The following is a 20,930-nucleotide window of genomic DNA, read 5'->3' on the forward strand; positions in this document are numbered from 1 at the left end:
TAAAAGGTGTCTGGTTCCTTTGAGAAGTTCTCAAACTTATAGCCTATGGGTGGAGGAGACCCATAGATTTAAGATTAGAGAAGGTATGGTCGAGAAATAAAAGGTCGGTGTACTGCCTACCGACTATCACGGTCACGAAAACCGGAGAACTCCGCTTGGCTCTCCGGGACGATGTGGACGAGCTGTGAGAAATGCATGGTACATCGGATTCCCTCTGAGTACAGTGCTGAGGAGTTAATGCTCATGTAAAGTCACAGGCAGCGAAGCGGTCGGAAGGCGGGGGATCGTTGAGCCCGATCACTCGTCCAGTCACCGCACACTTTCGTACGATCCAAGACGCGAGACGGTGGAGAACGGTAGGCAGGGGATCATTTAGCCCACAGTTCTCTCTCTAGAAGGCAACGAAGCGGTCGGAAGGCGGGGGATTGTTGAGCCCGATCTCTCGTCCAGTCACCGCGCACTTTCGTACGATCCAAGACTCGATGGAGATGGTGGAGCGAGGCCGACCCGGGGACGCAAACGGGGTGTGGAGAACTCCGCTTGGATTTCTGGGACGAGGTGGACATGGATGTTCCAGCTTTCACAAGGTATGCAAATCAAGTGACAAAATGTGAAGAATATTCTGATTTTTCGCCTCCATCACATGAATAATGAAAGTTTGTATTTCTTTGGCATAGCGTCATAAAATTTTAGATTGCTATACAGGCCAAGGCTAGAGTCTTTCACACAGAATTAAACTGTTTATTTAATAACATTTATCCATATTTCTATTACATATTACAGACGATGGCTTCATGGTAGTTGTTCTGTGGGTAAGCAACATTTGTTTAAATAAAAGATCTTCACCATATTACAATATATTCGTCAAACTACATAGAAAAAGTTCCCGTCCTATATCTGGCTACTCTGACCTATGACACAGGTCTAGTCCAATGTTACTGACATTTGTAAATATAACCATTCAACACCAATGAATTTGTCAATTGATACGCATATTGATTTGAGTTTAGGAAAAGAGTTAACGCTAATATTAATTCATGGGGTTTTATTTTCAAATTACGCTATAGGAGACAAAAAGTTTATGATATAATAGAGGTCCACACGTTATTATTTATCTTATACTGGGCCTGTCTTTATATTTTGGCTTGTTGTTGTATAAGCTTGGCTTGTGCACCAGATTCGTTTGTAAATATCATGTGATGTTTTCCATGATGTATTATTAGTTTTTTTTGGTTGAAAGTTATAGACATGGGGAGTAATTAAATTGGGATATATTAATATGGCATCGACTAATCCTACATCTTCTTTAGGCAACTAATATTTTTGTTTTTTGGGTTTTTTTGTTGTTTTTTTTTTTTGGGGGGGGGGGGGTGCACGTTTTTCGCTGCATTTGCTTGCTATGTAAGGGGTGCTATATTTAATATATTCTGATATTTTCTTTATCTTAGATTTTTAATGCCGTTAACGTAAATTGCAAATTTCTCATGAGTCCAGTAAAGATAACCTTGTATAACGTGTTTCTATGATAAACTTAGATGTATTGTTGATAGTGGGGTCTAGAGAGTTTACGGATACAGGTGAGTTAGATTTTAATATTCTTTGGTAATATAAGACAAGACAAAAGTAAACAGATTGTGTGAACAGATTCTAATTTGAAACAATTCTATTTCACAGGATTGTTATTGTAAGTTTGATAGAAAACAAATAAAGGGTTTAGCCAGAATCAACTAAACATAAATATATTTTTTTTCCTTAAAAATAGTGACGGCGCCGGTTAAAGTACATATACTGTAATTGGATGCAGTCTGGAAATTTAGAATGTACAGAACGTGAAACTGAATAATCCTCCTCTCTTACATGATCGTGGGGACGCAGAGCATATTATACATGGAGGTATTGTACAGTCAATGCAATTGATGAGGTAAGCATTAATATCAATATTTTCTATTTCTAAAACAAAATCGCAAGTGTTATTACGGTAATATAAAATTTCAAACATTATGTTTTATTTAGAACTTAAAATGTCGTACAGTATAACGTAACACGATGAACCGAAACGGTAGTGGTATTTCAAAGAAATGTTTTTTTTTATAAGCAATATTTTATTCAGATCTGTATCTGAATAGGGATTGGGGAACAGACATAGCCTATATTAAACCCCTCTCCCTGTCAGATATAGATACATGCATTTACATTTTAGATATTAATAATCAATGTACACGTGCAAGTATGATTATAGTGAGAATATATTTACAATGATGAGTGTTTATAGTTGTCCCTGGAACCGTCTGGTGATTTCGAAAAACGAATGGACAGTTTTAAAAATATTGAGTGTTTCGATGAATAGTCGATAAATTATTTATTGTTTTATTTCGGGCATCTGAACATCAGGAGCATTTCAATAAAAAAATGTTCGGTGTCTTCAAATTGATGTCCACAATTAGAAATTTCACGAATGAGGGTAGCTGATTGTGTTAAAAGAGTTCAAATATATTACATATTGTGTATGTCTAATAATTCACTATTGGATCCTTATTTTAGAACATTTAAAAACCATACATACTTGCTAATTACAACTTCTCTAGTTCCTCTAGGCTGCAAGTTTGTCTTTGGCTGTTGAAATGTGTCTATTAGCATGCCAAGATAGTGCCCGATGTTATAAACACAAAATATATAATCGTATATTTTACAGGACCACAACAATGTTAAGGCGCCGAATGATCAATACGATGATGATTACCACGGTTATAGGACACAGACAGGGGAGGTATTAATAGCATTTATTTATAAATAATTCAAATTAAAGTCCATGCGATATGCTTAATTACATAATATGGTGGTCTTTGAATCAAATTATACATATTGACTGAGACATTCGTGGAAATAGAAATTACGCCTTCAGAACTGTAACATTTCAACTGAACGTAACACTTGGTCGCCATAGGTACATTCAATGGTAGTTCTTAGATGAATTTACTGTGAACAAATCATACTTCAGCTGCAAGATGAGATTTTCTATAGTCGCAAAACAATACAGCATGTCTGTTGGTAGTTTTCGAAAACTTTTCAGATTTGCTGAAATATTAATCGTGTTGTACAGATGGGCAGATTTTCAACTATGTCCTTTTTAAAAGGAAATTGTTCATGTGGACCATTTAATTGTCACATTTTACCTTTTTTCCAGCTGTGACTTGGATGGATGTCAAGCGGCCGTTTATGGTTCCAGGAACTCGACTGGGAAATGGAACATTAACAGGGAAATTCTAGATTGGCAATAGCAGGTTTATGTATGTACTGCATGTACTATATATATTTTCTAAATTTTCATGGGTCTGTCTAATACACGTAGGTACAGTAAAGAACATTATGTTGACAAGTTTGAAACACATTTTAAAATACGGACCCCTTGAAAACATTGACTTTTAGTTAGGCTTGGGGTGTAAAACTACTTGAGGGACCGAGTCCATCTGTTATGCCGAGACTAACATGTCATAACTTCATCAAAGATCACAACAAATATGTTTATCTCTATCGGGAGAAAACATACCGACGGTCAGATGGGATGGACAGTTTCTTCATATATACACAAAATAAAAACCATAACTTCATCAACAAAGATCACACCAAATATGTTTATCTCTATCGGGAGAAAACATACCGACGGTCAGATGGGACGGACAGTTTCTTCATACATTCACAAAATAAACACCATAACTTCATCAACAAAGATCACACCAAATATGTTTATCTCTATCGGGAGAAAGCACACCGACGGTCAGATGGGACAGGCAGTTTCTTCATACATACACAAAATAAACACCTTCTCCTGTCCGTACAGTTTCTTCATACATAGATATAGGCAGTTTGCTTCGTTTCTTTGGAACATAACATTTGGGGTTGTTTCGTCCTGCAGTTTAAACCGATATCCTCACTAAAAGTCTATCAAATCACTTCTCTATGTAAAGGTGTTTCCAAGACTTGTTAGCTAATGTTTTTATACTGTAACATTTTGATTCAAATATTGATGGGGTTCGTTTGCAATTTGGATTTAACTATTGTTATATATCGCCAATGGTCATCAATTTATCTAAATAAGCTTGTTATTGCCAAACTAGTATTTTTCTAATGAAGTTGTCTACAGATATCTATTGTTTTTATTTTTCATTTATATTATATGCATTATTATGTTTAATTACATTGTAAGGTCAGCAGTGAGTAAACACTTCCGATAGATTCTCAATACTGATCACTGATGTCCGAAACGCCTACAAAGATCAAAATGTTTCATATGGGGTAACATAATACTTTATAAGGACGTTAGGTCAACATTCAAAATTTTTCATTGTCTATACTTGGGACATAAAACTTTATGGATTCTTCATGTCAAATTACAACTCTTTCGAAACTTTCGACCGAGCAACAGGATTTTTTTGTTAAAAGATGTTATCTTTTCATATTTTTATTGTTTTCGAGGGGAGGTTTTTTATTAAGGTTTATTTCTGTAATTCACTTATATTACTCAAATAATTACCTTAGAATAATATCTTTAAAGACTGTAGGCTTTTCTGGCAGAATATTTAATGTTTTTTGGAAACAAATATTCACATATAATGTGTATTATTGTGTTTGTCGTTGGTAACTGAATACGCCATTAGAAATAACCATTTCGAAATTACAATTTGTTCGAAACTTTCGACAAACCAACATGATTTTTTTGTGTTTTCATCTAAATAAGCTTTGTTATTGACAAACTAGTATTTTTCTAATGAAGTCGTCTACAGATATCTATTGTTTTTATTTTTCATTTATATTATATGCATTATTATGTTTAATTACAATGTAAGGTCAGCAGTGAGTAAACACTTCCGATAGATTCTCAATACTGACCACTGATGTCCGAAACGCCTACAAAGATCAAAATGTTTCATATGGGGTAACATAATACTTTATAAGGACGTTAGGTCAACATTCAAAATTTTTCATTGTCTATACTTGGGACATAAAACTTTATGGATTCTTCATGATGTCAAATTACAACTCTTTCGAAACTTTCGACCGAGCAACAGGATTTTTTTGTTAAAAGATGTTATCTTTTCATATTTTTATTGTTTTCGAGGGGAGGTTTTTATTAAGGTTTATTTCTGTAATTCACTTATATTACTCAAATAATTACCTTAGGATAATATCTTTAAAGACTGTAGGCTTTTCTGGCAGAATATTTAATGTTTTTTGGAAACAAATATTCACATATAATGTGTATTATTGTGTTTGTCGTTGGTAACTGAATACGCCATTAGAAATAACCATTTCGAAATTACAATTTGTTCGAAACTTTCGACAAACCAACATGATTTTTTTTTGTTTTCATCTAAATAAGCTTTGTTATTGCCAAACTAGTATTTTTCTAATGAAGTCGTCTACAGACGTCTGCTGTTATTATTTTTCATTTATATTATGTGCATGATTATGTTTATTAAAATGTAAGGTCAGCAGTGAGTAAACACTTCCGGTTGATCAGAGCACTTGGGAAAATCCTACCTCCCCCTTCCTAAATGGGAGTTAGGGTTGGGTAGCCGGCTCTCAACACAGACCACTCATGTCATAAACGCCTACAAAGATCAGAATGTTTAATTTTGGGTAACATAATACTTTATATGGACGTTAGGTCTGTAATTCTCTTATATTACTCAAATAATTACCTTAGAATAATATCTTTAAAGACTGTAGGCTTTTCTGGCAGAATATTTAATGTTTTTTGGAAACAAATATTCACATATAATGTGTATTATTGTGTTTGTCGTTGGTAACTGAATACGTCATTAGAAATAACCATTTCGAAATTACAATTTGTTCGAATCTTTCGACAAACCAACGTGATTTTTTTTGTTTTCATCTAAATAAGCTTTGTTATTGCCAAACTAGTATTTTTCTAATGAAGTTGTCTACAGATATCTATTGTTTTTATTTTTCATTTATATTATATGCATTATTATGTTTAATTACAATGTAAGGTCAGCAGTGAGTAAACACTTCCGATAGATTCTCAATACTGACCACTGATGTCCGAAACGCCTACAAAGATCAAAATGTTTCATATGGGGTAACATAATACTTTATAAGGACGTTAGGTCAACATTCAAAATTTTTCATTGTCTATACTTGGGACATAAAACTTTATGGATTCTTCATGATGTCAAATTACAACTCTTTCGAAACTTTCGACCGAGCAACAGGATTTTTTTGTTAAAAGATGTTATCTTTTCATATTTTTATTGTTTTCGAGGGGAGGTTTTTATTAAGGTTTATTTCTGTAATTCTCTTATATTACTCAAATAATTACCTTAGAATAATATCTTTAAAGACTGTAGGCTTTTCTGGCAGAATATTTAATGTTTTTTGGAAACAAATATTCACATATAATGTGTATTATTGTGTTTGTCGTTGGTAACTGAATACGCCATTAGAAATAACCATTTCGAAATTACAATTTGTTCGAAACTTTCGACAAACCAACATGATTTTTTTTTGTTTTCATCTAAATAAGCTTTGTTATTGCCAAACTAGTATTTTTCTAATGAAGTCGTCTACAGACGTCTGCTGTTATTATTTTTCATTTATATTATGTTCATGATTATGTTTATTAAAATGTAAGGTCAGCAGTGAGTAAACACTTCCGGTTGATCAGAGCACTTGGGAAAATCCTACCTCCCCCTTCCTAAATGGGAGTTAGGGTTGGGTAGCCGGCTCTCAACACAGACCACTCATGTCATAAACGCCTACAAAGATCAGAATGTTTAATTTTGGGTAACATAATACTTTATATGGACGTTAGGTCTGTAATTCTCTTATATTACTCAAATAATTACCTTAGAATAATATCTTTAAAGACTGTAGGCTTTCCTGACAGAATATTTAATGTTTTTTCGATATTATTATGTGCATTATTGTGTTTGTAGGATTTTGTCAGACGCATAAGATGTTTTAATTTATATTTGTTTTTCGCTGATATTACTCTTGGGACAATATCACCGACATATGATTTTTCTTTATTATAATCATAATGATTATCTTATGTTAAATTAATACTCATTATATAGGTTGTGTGTTTTTTTGTACTCCCATATTAAACATTATTTTGTTTTTTTTTACGCCCATTATTTTATGCCTGTAGGTCTGTAATGCTACATGTCAAACTTCTAAATTTTCCATTTTTCTAAACTTGGTACAAAACTTTATGGATTCTTCATGATGTCAAATTACAACTCTTTCGAAACTTTCGACCGAGCAACAGGATTTTTTTGTTAAAAGATGTTATCTTTTCATATTTTTATTGTTTTCGAGGGGAGGTTTTTATTAAGGTTTATTTCTGTAATTCACTTATATTACTCAAATAATTACCTTAGAATAATATCTTTAAAGACTGTAGGCTTTTCTGGCAGAATATTTAATGTTTTTTGGAAACAAATATTCACATATAATGTGTATTATTGTGTTTGTCGTTGGTAACTGAATACGTGATTTTTTTTGTTTTCATCTAAATAAGCTTTGTTATTGCCAAACTAGTATTTTTCTAATGAAGTTGTCTACAGATATCTATTGTTTTTATTTTTCATTTATATTATATGCATTATTATGTTTAATTACAATGTAAGGTCAGCAGTGAGTAAACACTTCCGATAGATTCTCAATACTGACCACTGATGTCAGAAACGCCTACAAAGATCAAAATGTTTCATATGGGGTAACATAATACTTTATAAGGACGTTAGGTCAACATTCAAAATTTTTCATTGTCTATACTTGGGACATAAAACTTTATGGATGCTTCATGATGTCAAATTACAACTCTTTCGAAACTTTCGACCGAGCAACAGGATTTTTTTGTTAAAAGATGTTATCTTTTCATATTTTTATTGTTTTCGAGGGGAGGTTTTTATTAAGGTTTATTTCTGTAATTCACTTATATTACTCAAATAATTACCTTAGAATAATATCTTTAAAGACTGTAGGCTTTTCTGGCAGAATATTTAATGTTTTTTGGAAACAAATATTCACATATAATGTGTATTATTGTGTTTGTCGTTGGTAACTGAATACGCCATTAGAAATAACCATTTCGAAATTACAATTTGTTCGAAACTTTCGACAAACCAACATGATTTTTTTTTGTTTTCATCTAAATAAGCTTTGTTATTGCCAAACTAGTATTTTTCTGATGAAGTCGTCTACAGACGTCTGCTGTTATTATTTTTCATTTATATTATGTGCATGATTATGTTTATTAAAATGTAAGGTCAGCAGTGAGTAAACACTTCCGGTTGATCAGAGCACTTGGGAAAATCCTACCTCCCCCTTCCTAAATGGGAGTTAGGGTTGGGTAGCCGGCTCTCAACACAGACCACTCATGTCATAAACGCCTACAAAGATCAGAATGTTTAATTTTGGGTAACATAATACTTTATATGGACGTTAGGTCTGTAATTCTCTTGTATTACTCAAATAATTACCTTAGAATAATATCTTTAAAGACTGTAGGCTTTCCTGACAGAATATTTAATGTTTTTTCGATATTATTATGTGCATTATTGTGTTTGTAGGATTTTGTCAGACGCATAAGATGTTTTAATTTATATTTGTTTTTCGCTGATATTACTCTTGGGACAATATCATCGACATATGATTTTTCTTTATTATAATCATAATGATTATCTTATGTTAAATTAATACTCATTATATAGGTTGTGTGTTTTTTTGTACTCCCATATTAAACATTATTTTGGGTTTTTTACGCCCATTATTTTATGCCTGTAGGTCTGTAATGCTACATGTCAAACTTCTAAATTTTCCATTTTTCTAAACTTGGTACAAATCTTTATGGGAATTTGAACGGGGTAAAAAATATTTCGAAAGTTTCTGCATACCAAAATGATTTGAAGGTGGGGGGGGGGGGATCCTGACCGCCAGACCATCATGCAATAGGTCAACATTCTAAATTTTCTATTTTTCTAAACTTGGAACATAAACCTTTATGGGAATTAGAATGGGTCAAAATTATTTCGAAATTTTCGACATACCAACATGTAGTAGTGGGTGCGGGGTGGATATGATTTTAGGAGCAACCGCATTTCATAGCTTTTAAAATATTGTTTAATATGGACCAATTGATAATTTAAAAGATTATATTATTGTTTGTTAATCAATTAATTACTGATAGATGTAGTTAAAAATCATTTACAAATAAAATATTTCACCATCGCTGTGTTTTGAATCTGATAGGGTGGCGGAACACCAGCCTTTTAATTTTGCTGCGAAATGTTTAACACGGCGGTGGTAGATGAAAAATAGCTCTGAAATCAATGTTCAGGGAAGTGACGATTATCATGGAAGAAACATGAGGCATCTTATTAATTTGAGATAACAATTTCACAGGTTACAAGTTTTGTTTAGCTTTATCGGCCCCTCAGATGCTATAGGTGTAGGTTCCCTTCGGCCCATTTTGTTACACTGTTTCATCTATTGCACGAAAAAGCGTTGAACCCTCGTCGGGTTAATCAACGAAGCCCTTGTTGGGTTAATCAACGAAATTAATATGAGAGAAGTGGGGCTTTAACGTCAACTCGTCACAGACTAGGTCATTTCCTGACTAACATGTGGTTCAAATGTATTTAAATAATTTGTTTGTGCATATTGGTCTTGAGCCGTGGGGAGAGAATCCACCAGTGGCAAGTCGAAAACAAATTGATCACATGACTGACCTTATCTAACGCGCACGCCCCCCCCCCCAACCTCCTCAGAGAATTAAAGGACAATATTGGTGTCGGTCATTATCCCATATGTTATAGAACTGGTTAAACACGTTCCAAATATTATTTTATCACAGATCACTACGATAGATGAGTAATGAAGGATTCAACAAACGGAAGTGACGAACGCAAAAGGTAAACACGAGTTATCCCTCTATATAACTGACCGAAGTGATGAGTGAAAACAAATACACGGGCGAATTTTTGCTCACTAATAATTCCTTCAAAGATCAAAAGTTGTGTGAGACTGAGAGGAAACCCGACATTTCAAAAAAGTAATTGAATGTCACTAGATAAGAGAACGCAAGAAAAATAGAAATAGTCCGTACATTCCCTGGTTTTTATTCATTCTATACATGGTAATGCACAGACTTTTTCTATTTCTGGATTTAATTAAACTGCCTTTTCCTTTCGAATTGTCGATTTTGGCAAATTACGAAAAACTAATAGCTTGTGTTTCAATATTAGCTTATAACAAAATGAAAGGAAATGGGGTTTAACGTCCTACCGTTCTGCACCGACTGGGCTAATGAAGACGGACATACGTCATAAAGTGTGCTATGAGGGGCATGTTACCAAAATATGTACAAGGGATCTCGGGTTTTCTTCCCAACCACGCCTGGAAACCCGATGAAATTTTTCAGCCAATCCCATGATCGAACACTGAACCTAACTCACAGAGCTTTAAATCTTTGTGTTCCGTTATTCAAATCAATTGAAATGGGATTTAACGTCCTATATATTTTGTTTCCGCGGAAATATTGGTTGTTTTTTTTTGTTTTAAATCCCATTGAATCTAAGCCGTGACATAATCTAGCGTTGGTATTTTAATTTTGTTTTCTTAATTAAATGTTAAATAATCTAAGTACATATTGGTGTGGATTAAGTCATGAGAAATTTGATATTTTAGCGCAAAATGCAAATAATGCACTGTCGAGTTGAAAAGTAAAGGCGGAAAATGGTTGAAACCACGTTCAATCAACTACGGCTGGTACAGATTAATATGAAATCTTACGGTTGAGTTCATTTTATTAGATGTCCAAGTGGTCGAAATAAATCAACATCTAGGTCTGTATTCAAAGGTTTTCTTAAAGTTAAATAAAAATACTTAATTTATCCACTTAAACAAGTTTCCTTAAATCGGTATTCAAAGGCTCTATTTTACATATACTTGGCTATTTGAAAAACTCAACTACACACTTAAAATATGGAATGCTCTAATCCTAACCCTAACATTAGCCAAAAAGCATGAATTTTTAACTTATGAAATAACCTCCACTGCCAAAAATCACGAATTACTCACGTCGTCGCATGCAAGTTATGTCCCCTTTAGATCACCACATACTATTTTAAAATGCTCTTTGTAGGCCAGTGGGTCTATTAGGTCCACATCTTAAATATATATTATACAACCAGCGGTTGCCAGGCAAGATACTGCCACATTTTGCAAGAGATGGATAGAGAACAAGTTATAAAAAAAACCCCACAATTTTTCGTATATGATCAGTAGCCTTAATCCAAGAAGTTATGGTCTGAAATGCGGGAGTATTGAAAGGTACTGAGATATATTTTAAGTTTCATCAAAATCCGACAATAATTGCGACCTCTAGGGGGTCAACAATCTTCGTATTACATTTACACAATTGCGTACAAGGCCATTTTGTCGGACATTTTCTATTCAATTGTCCCGAAATTCTTGATTAGCCTACAATAGGATGAAAAGGTGATATATTTAAATGGTTTTTAAAATCAAATAAAAATCGTGACGTCTGGAGGATCAAAAAACTAAAATGTCGATTTTTTTCGTACAATTTCCATACAATCAGGGGCCTTAATCAAGGAAATCAAGGTCCGCTATGAAAAAACATTACAAACTAGAACTGCGAAGCAGTAATGACGGGTTTAACTGTTGCCACGTTACCCTTCAACTTATGTCACTTTCGGTGAAACGTTACCCTTGAACTCATCACTTCCGGTACCAATGAAACCGATAAACAGATTCCCACAGAATTGGTTATTTCTCGACAAATATCATATTGTTAAACAAATAATAAATACAACCCACTTCAAAAAAAAAAATGACCGCTTAAAATGCAGTTTTTGCCAAAATGTCATTACTTCCGGTGATAATGAAAATGTTAAATTAGTTCTATAAAATAATAAATGGCATAAGGCATCACATGGTGAAAATTTATGAAAATCTGATAAGTCATGAAAAGTGACTTGTAGAAAATCATCTGCAACCATACAAGTCAGAAACCATTTTGTGGTATCTGTATGATCGTATGGGTTTATTCTATTTGTTAATTCGAATCAAATATCATAATTTTAAAAAAACATTACAAATAAGAATCATTTGAATAAAATATCTGATTTTAAGGCTAAAAATACAGTTTTTGTCCAAATGATGTCATTTCTGGTGACAGTGAAAATGTTAAATTAGTATGCCCTAGTCAAAATTGGCATAAGGCATCAAATGGTAAAAAATAAATTGAAAATCGAATAATAATTGACTCCTTTACAGGCAAAATAATGTGAAAAGTGACGCGTGCAAAATTGCCTATTTCTCGGCAACTGCTCACATTACTAATTTTCACATACATTCTCTTCCTATGCATTATTGCTACGAGTTTATGAAAGTTACGAAGAAATATTTTAAAATATGAAACGCTGAATGGGTTGTAAATAGCTTAATTTTACACCTTTTTTATACGCCCACAATTGTTTGTGGACTCTCTACAGGTCACAATTCTTATCCGATTTTGACGAAACTTGAAATATAGGTTTATCCCCAAAAGATCGCGGCTGCTTTCGATATTGGCATGTATCGGATCGAAACTTCATGGATTATGGCCCCTGATTTTACGAAAAATCACGTTTTTAGCTTGTGGACCCTATAGAGGTCACAATTTTTATCCGATTTTGTTAAAATTTGAATTGTAAGTTTATAACCCAAAGATCTCGGTTCTTTTCGATATTCGCGCATATCGGACCGTAACTTCCTGAATTATGGCCCCTGAATGTACGAAAAATCGCGTTTTTAGCTTGTGGACCCTATAGAGGTCATAATTTTTATCCGATTTAAAAAAAACGTATTATTATATCACCGTTACACCCTAAGGAAGGCTGATTTCGAATTTCGTGAAAATCGGCCCAAAATTGACAGACAAAATGGCCGCCGTTCGTTCTCAAATAGCGTAAAAATATGGTATATCAAGGTTGTGGACCCTATAGAGGTCACAATTTTAATCCGATTTTGTTGAAACGTGAAATGTAAGTTTATAACACAAAGATCTCGGTTCCTTTCGATATTTGCGCATACTGAATTGTAATTTCCTGAATTATGGCCCTTGATTGTAGGAAAAATCACTTTCTTTTAAGCTTGTTCTCTATCCATCTCTCGAAAATGTGGGCATATCCTGCCTGGCAGCCGCTGGTTCACATTTTAATCGAAATAGGCCGAAAACGAAATCGAAATTAAAAAAACTGAGTCCGATGTTTTGTGCGCCTTTGATGGCGCATCCTTTTGGTAATATCAAATTTTGAAAAATAATATTTTCGGTGCCGACAGATAACTCTATCGGTAACATAAAAAATGACATTTTTGAAAAAGGAGCATATGAAGTTTGTTTTAAACAAATCGAACAATTAATAATCAATCTAGGAGAGAAAAACTGAATTAGCCAATGGCGGCCAAGCAAAATTATGTAGACAAAAATTGTTGACATTTTTGCTCAAATCAGACGACCCTTTAGCACTGGATAAACTACCATAAAGAAATATTCATTAAGATATACTCAAGAGGAAAAAACAACCATCACTAGAACTGCGATGCAGTAATGACGGGTTTCACTGGTACCACGTTACTCTTAAACATATCCATTAAACAGGTTTCCACATAAGCATTGCACACATCAAATAAAATGGACGCAGAATCAACCAAATCCAGCAATATCAATTTCTTTTATACATTTTTTTTTACATGTAAGTGTACAGTACCTCCGGTGATAATGACAATGTTAAATTAGTTCTATGAAATAAGAAATGGCACAAGGCATCACATGGTGCAAATTTTATGTAAATTGAATAATAATTGCCACTTTTATAGATCAAAAACCTTGAAAAGTGACTAGTAGAAAATCGTCTATTTCTCTGCAACCGTACAAGTTAGAAACCATTTGTTGGTATCTGTATGATCGCGTGGGTTCAATCTATTTTTTGATTGGAATCAAATATCATAATATGAAAAGCATTACAAATCAGACTCATTTGAATAAAATATCTGTTTTGAAGGCTAAAAATACAGTTTTTGCCAAAATGGCGTTACTTCCGGTGATAATGAAAATCTTTAATTACTTGTATGAAATCATAAATGACATTAGGTATCACACACTGAAAATATTATGAAAATCGAATAACAAATATGACTCATTTGACTAAATTATTGGTTTTGAAGGCTCTAAATACAGCTTTTGCCCTAATTACGTCATTTCCGGTGACATTGAAAATGTTAAATTGCTTTGACCTAGTTCAAATTGACATTACGCATCAAATGGTATCACTTGTATGAAAATCCAATAATAATTGACTCTTTTACAGGCAAACTAGCGTAAAAAGTGCCTCATGCAAAATTGCCCATTTCTCCGCAGCTACTCATATTACAAACTAATTTTCACATACATTCTCTTCGTATGGATTATTGCTACTAGTTTATGAAAGTTGCGAAGAAATATTTTAAACTATGAAAAGCCTGAATGGGTTGTGAATAGCTCATTTTTTTCACCTTTTTTCACCTATAAATCAAAATGATCAAAAAACAAAATAAAAATTAAAAAAACTGAGCGCGATGATTTCTGCGCCTTAACAGGGCACACCCTTTCAGTCATACCAGATTTGAAAAAAATAATATTTGCTTTCAAAAAGTGGTACCGAACTGTCAGAATTGCAGCTTTTGCTAAATTTACGTAAGTCCCGTTGCCGAAAATGAAAATGTACCGGTAACAAAAAAAAAATGACATTTTGGACCACGGAGCATATGAACTTTGTTTTATACAAATCGAACAATAAATAATTACATGTAAATCCAGGACTGAAAAACTGAAAAAAAAAAAAAAAAAATACGATGACAAAAAATGTTGCCATATTTTTTCAAATCAGATGACTCTTTAACCTTAGGTAAAATACCACATAAAAATATTCATTAATAAAAAAGTATTTTGTAAAAATTTAAATTTTCCAAATTTGCCGCCTAATATCTCCCAAGATTCGTCGAAAATAAAAAAATCTAAAGAACTGTAGCTATGTGCCTTGTCTCCGGCTATGTCAAAATGTATCAAATATACAATTCAAAAAAAAGTAGGGGATATTTGATTTTGGGGGCATAATACTAAAATATGCAAATGACTACGAAAAAAGTCACTATAGAACCTAACAGAAGAAACATTTCCAGTTACATGTGACGCCCAAACGCACCAATAGCTACCGCATGGAATGCAGGTGATGCTTGGGATCATCATGGGGGTCCAACCCAAGATTTGCACGACTCTGACTTTGAATGTTACAGTCATTGTGGCATTGAATTCCAGGGTGGAAACATCAGTTTAATTGTTTTAGTGACCAGAAAACAAATTTTGATATGCGTCGGCTTACCCAAAATGAAAGGTTACGTGCCCTTGGCATGCTACAGATCGGCACAACACAGGCGGTTGTGGCGCGGACGATGAATGTTTCTCTGTCTGTCATAAGCAGGCTATGGTCCAGATACCGTGATACACAATCTGTACAGGACAGACCACGCTCAGGTCGACCAAGGGCGACAACTCAAGCCCAGGATCGATATATCCGTACCTTGGCCTTGAGAAATCGTGTCATCACAGCAAATCAGATCAGCGCTCGTCTTCAAACAGACACTGGTGTGAGAGTGAGTGGCCAGACGATTCGAAATCGACTGCATAGGGGTCACCTTCGCGCCCGACGTCCTCGCGTGATCCCTTGTTTGAGAGATCATCACATTCAGGCAAGACGTCGTTGGTGTAGGGATCGTCAACACTGGGATAATCGACGCTGGAGCAATGTGATGTTTTCAGATGAGTCAAGGTTCACTGTTGATTTTTTGGACAGACGTAGGAGGGTGTGGCGTCGTCGAAACGAGCGCTTCCAAGACGTTAACGTCATCAGACATGATCGATTTGGGGGTTGTTCTGTTATGGTGTGGGGAGGCATCACTGTTGCTGGAAGAACGGCTTTACATGTTGTTGCAGGGCGTGTTACAGGCCAGTACTACCGGGACAACATCTTGGCAGTCCATGTTGTGCCGTTCGCACGACGTCATGGCCGCCGTTTCATCTTCCAGGATGACAACGCAAGATGTCACAGGGCCAGGATCGTTACAGTTTACCTCCAACAACAGAACATCACCACATTACCTTGGCCAGCACTGAGTCCCGACCTCTCCCCCATCGAGCATGTCTGGGACATGGTTGGACAGAGGTTACGTCAACGTCAACAACGTCCTGCCAATGTCCAAGAACTTGCTGCTGCGTTGCAACAGGAATGGGACAATCTGGACCAAAATGACCTTAGACGTCTCATTAGGAGTATGCCACGTCGGATCAATGCTTGTTTGGCAAACAGAGGAGGATTTACCCGTTACTGACTTGGTTGTGATGCTGTGGTAACTTTGCTGTTTGACTCCGGGTATCATTTTACCCTTATAATGGTCAGTCTGTGCCTTACTTAGTCTAACGATCATTTGGAATAAATCGATGAATGTGAACTTCATTTCATTTTGTCATTTGTTTCTTCGTCAGTTTCATTAGGTGACTTTAATAACGCTTAAAAATCAAATATCCCCTACTTTTTTTGAATAGTATATTACAATCCGACCATTGTTGAAACCATTACGGCAAAATTTCGAAAAACGACAACTTCGGTGATTTCGGACATTTCGCATTGACGCAGAACGTTAGAAATAGCTTTAAAATTTAAGTCAAACCCACTATCGGACGAGTAGTTTCTGAGATATGCTCAAATGGAAAAATAATAATATGAAGAAGAAGAATAATAATCCGAACAAAAACAATAGTGTTTCACACAAGCTACGCAGTGTGAAACCCTAATAAGACTCATTTGAATAAAATATATGTTTTAAGGCTAAAAATATAGTTTTTGTCCAAAAGACGTCATTTCCAGTAACACTGTAAATTTGTTTGACCTAGTCATAATGGGCATTAGGCATCAAATGAAAATCGAAAGATAATTGACTCATACAAAATTGCCTATTTCTCGGTTATTCCAGTGCATGCTCTCCAGATAAGAATTGTCATTTTGGTCGCCATTTTCATGGATAAAATCTGGTACTACAATTTTTGGATGTAGCACCCCTAAAAACACATACAATGACATTAGTAAACACAAAGCTTGTGAAAACTTGAAAATTTGTCATTTTGGCGTCCATTTTGAAAAAAGATGGCGGAAATTGTTGGATTAAATTTTTACTACAATTTTCGTCTTCAGCACCCCTGAAAACCTTTAGAAAACAATATTCAACGACAAAACAGCAAATAAATGGCCTGGTTGCCATGGGATTTTGTTTTGAAACATAACAAATCTTTGACTTGATTTTTGAAATTTTCTCTAAACTTACTTTGGTGATTTGGGTGGCTTCAAACGGACACAGCTCAGTCAGATTTTGCCCGATTCAAATTGAAGGTATTGAGCTGGAGAATGTCAAAATAACAATAACTCAATTTTAAAAAATTCCTCATTGCGACTCATTATGCCGTGATGGGTCCACATATATTGTATAAATGCATATATATAATACTAATAGTTGTGGATGGTGATAATGGTTATAATATTCAAATACCTAGGTTTATTTACAAGAACGTGTAACCAATATTATATCACAGAAATTAGATTTTTTGTGCCACCTTTTCGGGCGTGGGATTTTGCTTTTGGTTTTTTCAATCAAGACAACATTATAACGGTAATTATGTCTGTGACAGAAGTCACAGAGTGAGTGCGTTTATCAAATGAGCAGGGGACTGGTTTTGTGTGTACACCACACAATTGGAGTTTATACTTGAAATTTAACGTTTTGTATTTATTTCATGTTAACATTTTTCAATGAATTATAATTGTGCCAGCGAAATCTTTCCTTTTTAAAAGTTATCAAGTGCTACATATGACGTTTATATCTAAATTCACATATCTTTATTGATTAACATATTTACCGTAGTCTGGATTTTTGATTATAGTTATGCTATCAAACAATTTTACAAGGTTTTACATGATGTGCTTTAGAAAACAGGTTTGTCTCAAGCTTAAGTGTGCTATCTCTATCAATTTATGTGGAATGATGTAAGGTATGTAAAAGGCACATATAAAAAAATGGTGGAAGGTTTATGAATATACAATATACTTATATGTACAGAATATTTAAGTATTAACAAATTTAGCTGGAAGTATATATGTTCGTACATATATGATTACATTTACTTGAAATATGCTCTTTGAAATTGTAATGATTAAATTTATTTTCGATATTTAAAAGGTCCTTCAAATATAAAAGCTGTCTGCTACTATACAATTTTACTCATTAAATGCACTTGCTGTAATCAAGGAAAGAAAGAGGGATAGTGATCATGAAGACAATTGTATTTTAGTATACTTCCAGTTTATAAACAATTGGAGTTTATACAATTCCTAACATTATTACATAAGAATATATAGGTGGAGCTATGTTATATTATACAATGATATAATAATTTTTTTGTATTCAGTAACTAGTCTATAATCCTCATAAGATAACAAGGAAATGAGGTAAAAGGGTGGAACACATCAGCTGTAGAGTTTAGTGTTTGTGGACACAGCGACAGGCATTATTATAACAGTATCTGCACATCTATCATAGCTGTCATGGGTTTTACATGTACTTCAAACAAGCGAGTAGATGACAAAGAATATGGTAGCCAATTATGAACATCGAAGTGTGCACAGCAGTTGAACTGTTAGTTTGATTTTAAGTTTATTGACTGTGGGGGTAGACATCTGCATGCGTAGTATAATTTTGAGACACACATTCGGGTTATTCTCGTATATTTAACAGATTACGACCATACGTTGAACCAACATTCAGAATTTGGCTTTGCACATGTTTTTAAAGATTTCTTCAGCCAGATAAATACTTTATAAGTTGATCATTTACATCAGGGTATAATTCAACATGGCAAGTTTTGCCACTATGGCCCTCTGCTCGAACCTTACCATTTCGAAAAACCACGCTGATTTCACAAGGGGGTGTTTTTGTACAGCTGATTGTAGTTTCACATTGACTTGTGTCATGTCTTCGGATATAGATATGCCAGTTTGTTTCCTATTTGATTGTACTAATTGTCTTTCATCGCGTCTCATAAAACGCACAATGATGCGTCTATGATGTGTTGGTATTGGATGGACTTGTCCGACAACAGCCTGGTTTGGTTAAGATTTGGGTCCGACTCTATGCGCGGCATCTATCAATATCAACTTATCAATCTTTAATCTGTCCTTAATTATTTTGTGGAATAGCTCGAGACAGTTCTATAATCTTCTATAATCGTTCATGGAAGCTATCAACATCACTGCCTACGTTTACAGGGGTGTGTCTATGACTAGTCTGTGTCTACGGTTGTATGCCGTCTATGACTTGCCATGTTTTTATTGTGCAAAATTCAAATATTTTTCATATATATTTAGCCAGGTGTGGCACTATTTTTTTCATGTGTTCCAATGTGTGCCGTTGGCGAAAAAAGGTTGAGAAGAATTGCTTTAGGCAGAGCGCTGATGAAAACCACTTTCTCCAGCCGCTATCTTGAATTGTGATCACCATTTCTCATCCAGCAATACAGTCCACCGCTGATAGTTCGAGACTACCACTGAAGCGTGCACATTAGCCGTGTCGAGACCAACTTTCTGACAGTATAATACTATAAATAGCCATGGCACTTGCAATTCTCTACAAATCTATTAACTATTACAGCCGTCAAAAATTTATTGTAGACGATTTTGAATAGCAGTAAAATTAAGCTTCTTGGTTATTACAGCAGATTTAGAAATTACGTTCGTTTTATTTTTTAAATTGCTTTATCATTAACTGTACCGTTAAGAGCGGCATCTTTTGGTTTAGTACAAATAATATCTCTGAATCACTTTCGTTAGCAGGAACGTGATACTAGCAGTAGTTTCATTTTACTTTTACAAGCTTCTTAAAACAATTGTTGAGCTGGCTAACGTGCGTTTTTATAAATTCAATTTCTTGTTCCAGCTTTCTGTTATGTTTCGTAAAAAGGTAGTCTTGATTATCCCGACCTGTCAATCAGACGTAGAATGGTCGGTACACTGGCTAAGCGAGACGAATTTCAAAACAGGGGCACGTAACCTATCTTTTACTCAAAAGTGTCTGGATGTTATGGACGAAACTTGGAACCAGTTTCAGCCTATTATTTATAGATCATTAAATGGTCATAGCTTATTAAGTACAGCATGATCGTTTATTTAGTGACTATAATTGTGTGAAACTGATTTAAGGCTTGGTATATATATATAAATATTGTGGCGTAATTGTCGAGATATTTGGAGATATTTATTTATGGTGGGTCACCCTACCAGCAATCGAGGTCCACTGCATGACAATATTCTTCATGTTCGGAGGGGCTCTTCTTGGGTGAGCTTAGTGTTGCCCGTCCACTTGTTGTGATGCAAGTTGATGCTTTGAATGGGGTGGAGAAGTTGCAGCTAGGGAAAGCCGTCCGACTGAAGGGAATCAGTTTTAAGCTGATTTCTGGTCACTTATTGCCGGATGTTACTATTACAATTGGAAGTTCTTCTTTCATATTAAATGTTGGTGTTGCTCCAATTTTTAACAAAGTGATTCTTGACTTGGACGTATTAGAAAAGTATAACTGTGTGGTCAGTCTAAGAAATTGTGTCGTTTCGGTCAGAGAGGAGGTTCTAACTGCTTCCTTGGGTAGTGCATATGAAGAAAATTACTGGTCTTGATCCTAACATGATGAAATTGTAGGTTGGAGTAATCTCCCTTGGAGAGAATGTTTTCCGGCTCCATTATTTGAAAAACACATATAATTA

General features: G+C 34.6%; 1 long non-coding RNA gene across 1 annotated transcript; it reads left to right on the forward strand.

Annotated features, from left to right (window-relative positions):
* Positions 1–203: 203 nt before the first annotated feature.
* LOC130014250 (uncharacterized) lies at positions 204–6,802 on the forward strand. Its single transcript, XR_008789220.1, has 6 exons — positions 204–587; positions 784–812; positions 1,449–1,577; positions 1,763–1,921; positions 2,693–2,767; positions 3,185–6,802. It is a non-coding gene; the product is annotated as an uncharacterized LOC130014250 (long non-coding RNA).
* Positions 6,803–20,930: the final 14,128 nt, after the last annotated feature.

Source organism: Patella vulgata, chromosome 9, assembly GCF_932274485.2.
Source record: "Patella vulgata chromosome 9, xgPatVulg1.2, whole genome shotgun sequence".
In the NCBI taxonomy this organism is placed as follows: domain Eukaryota; kingdom Metazoa; phylum Mollusca; class Gastropoda; family Patellidae; genus Patella; species Patella vulgata.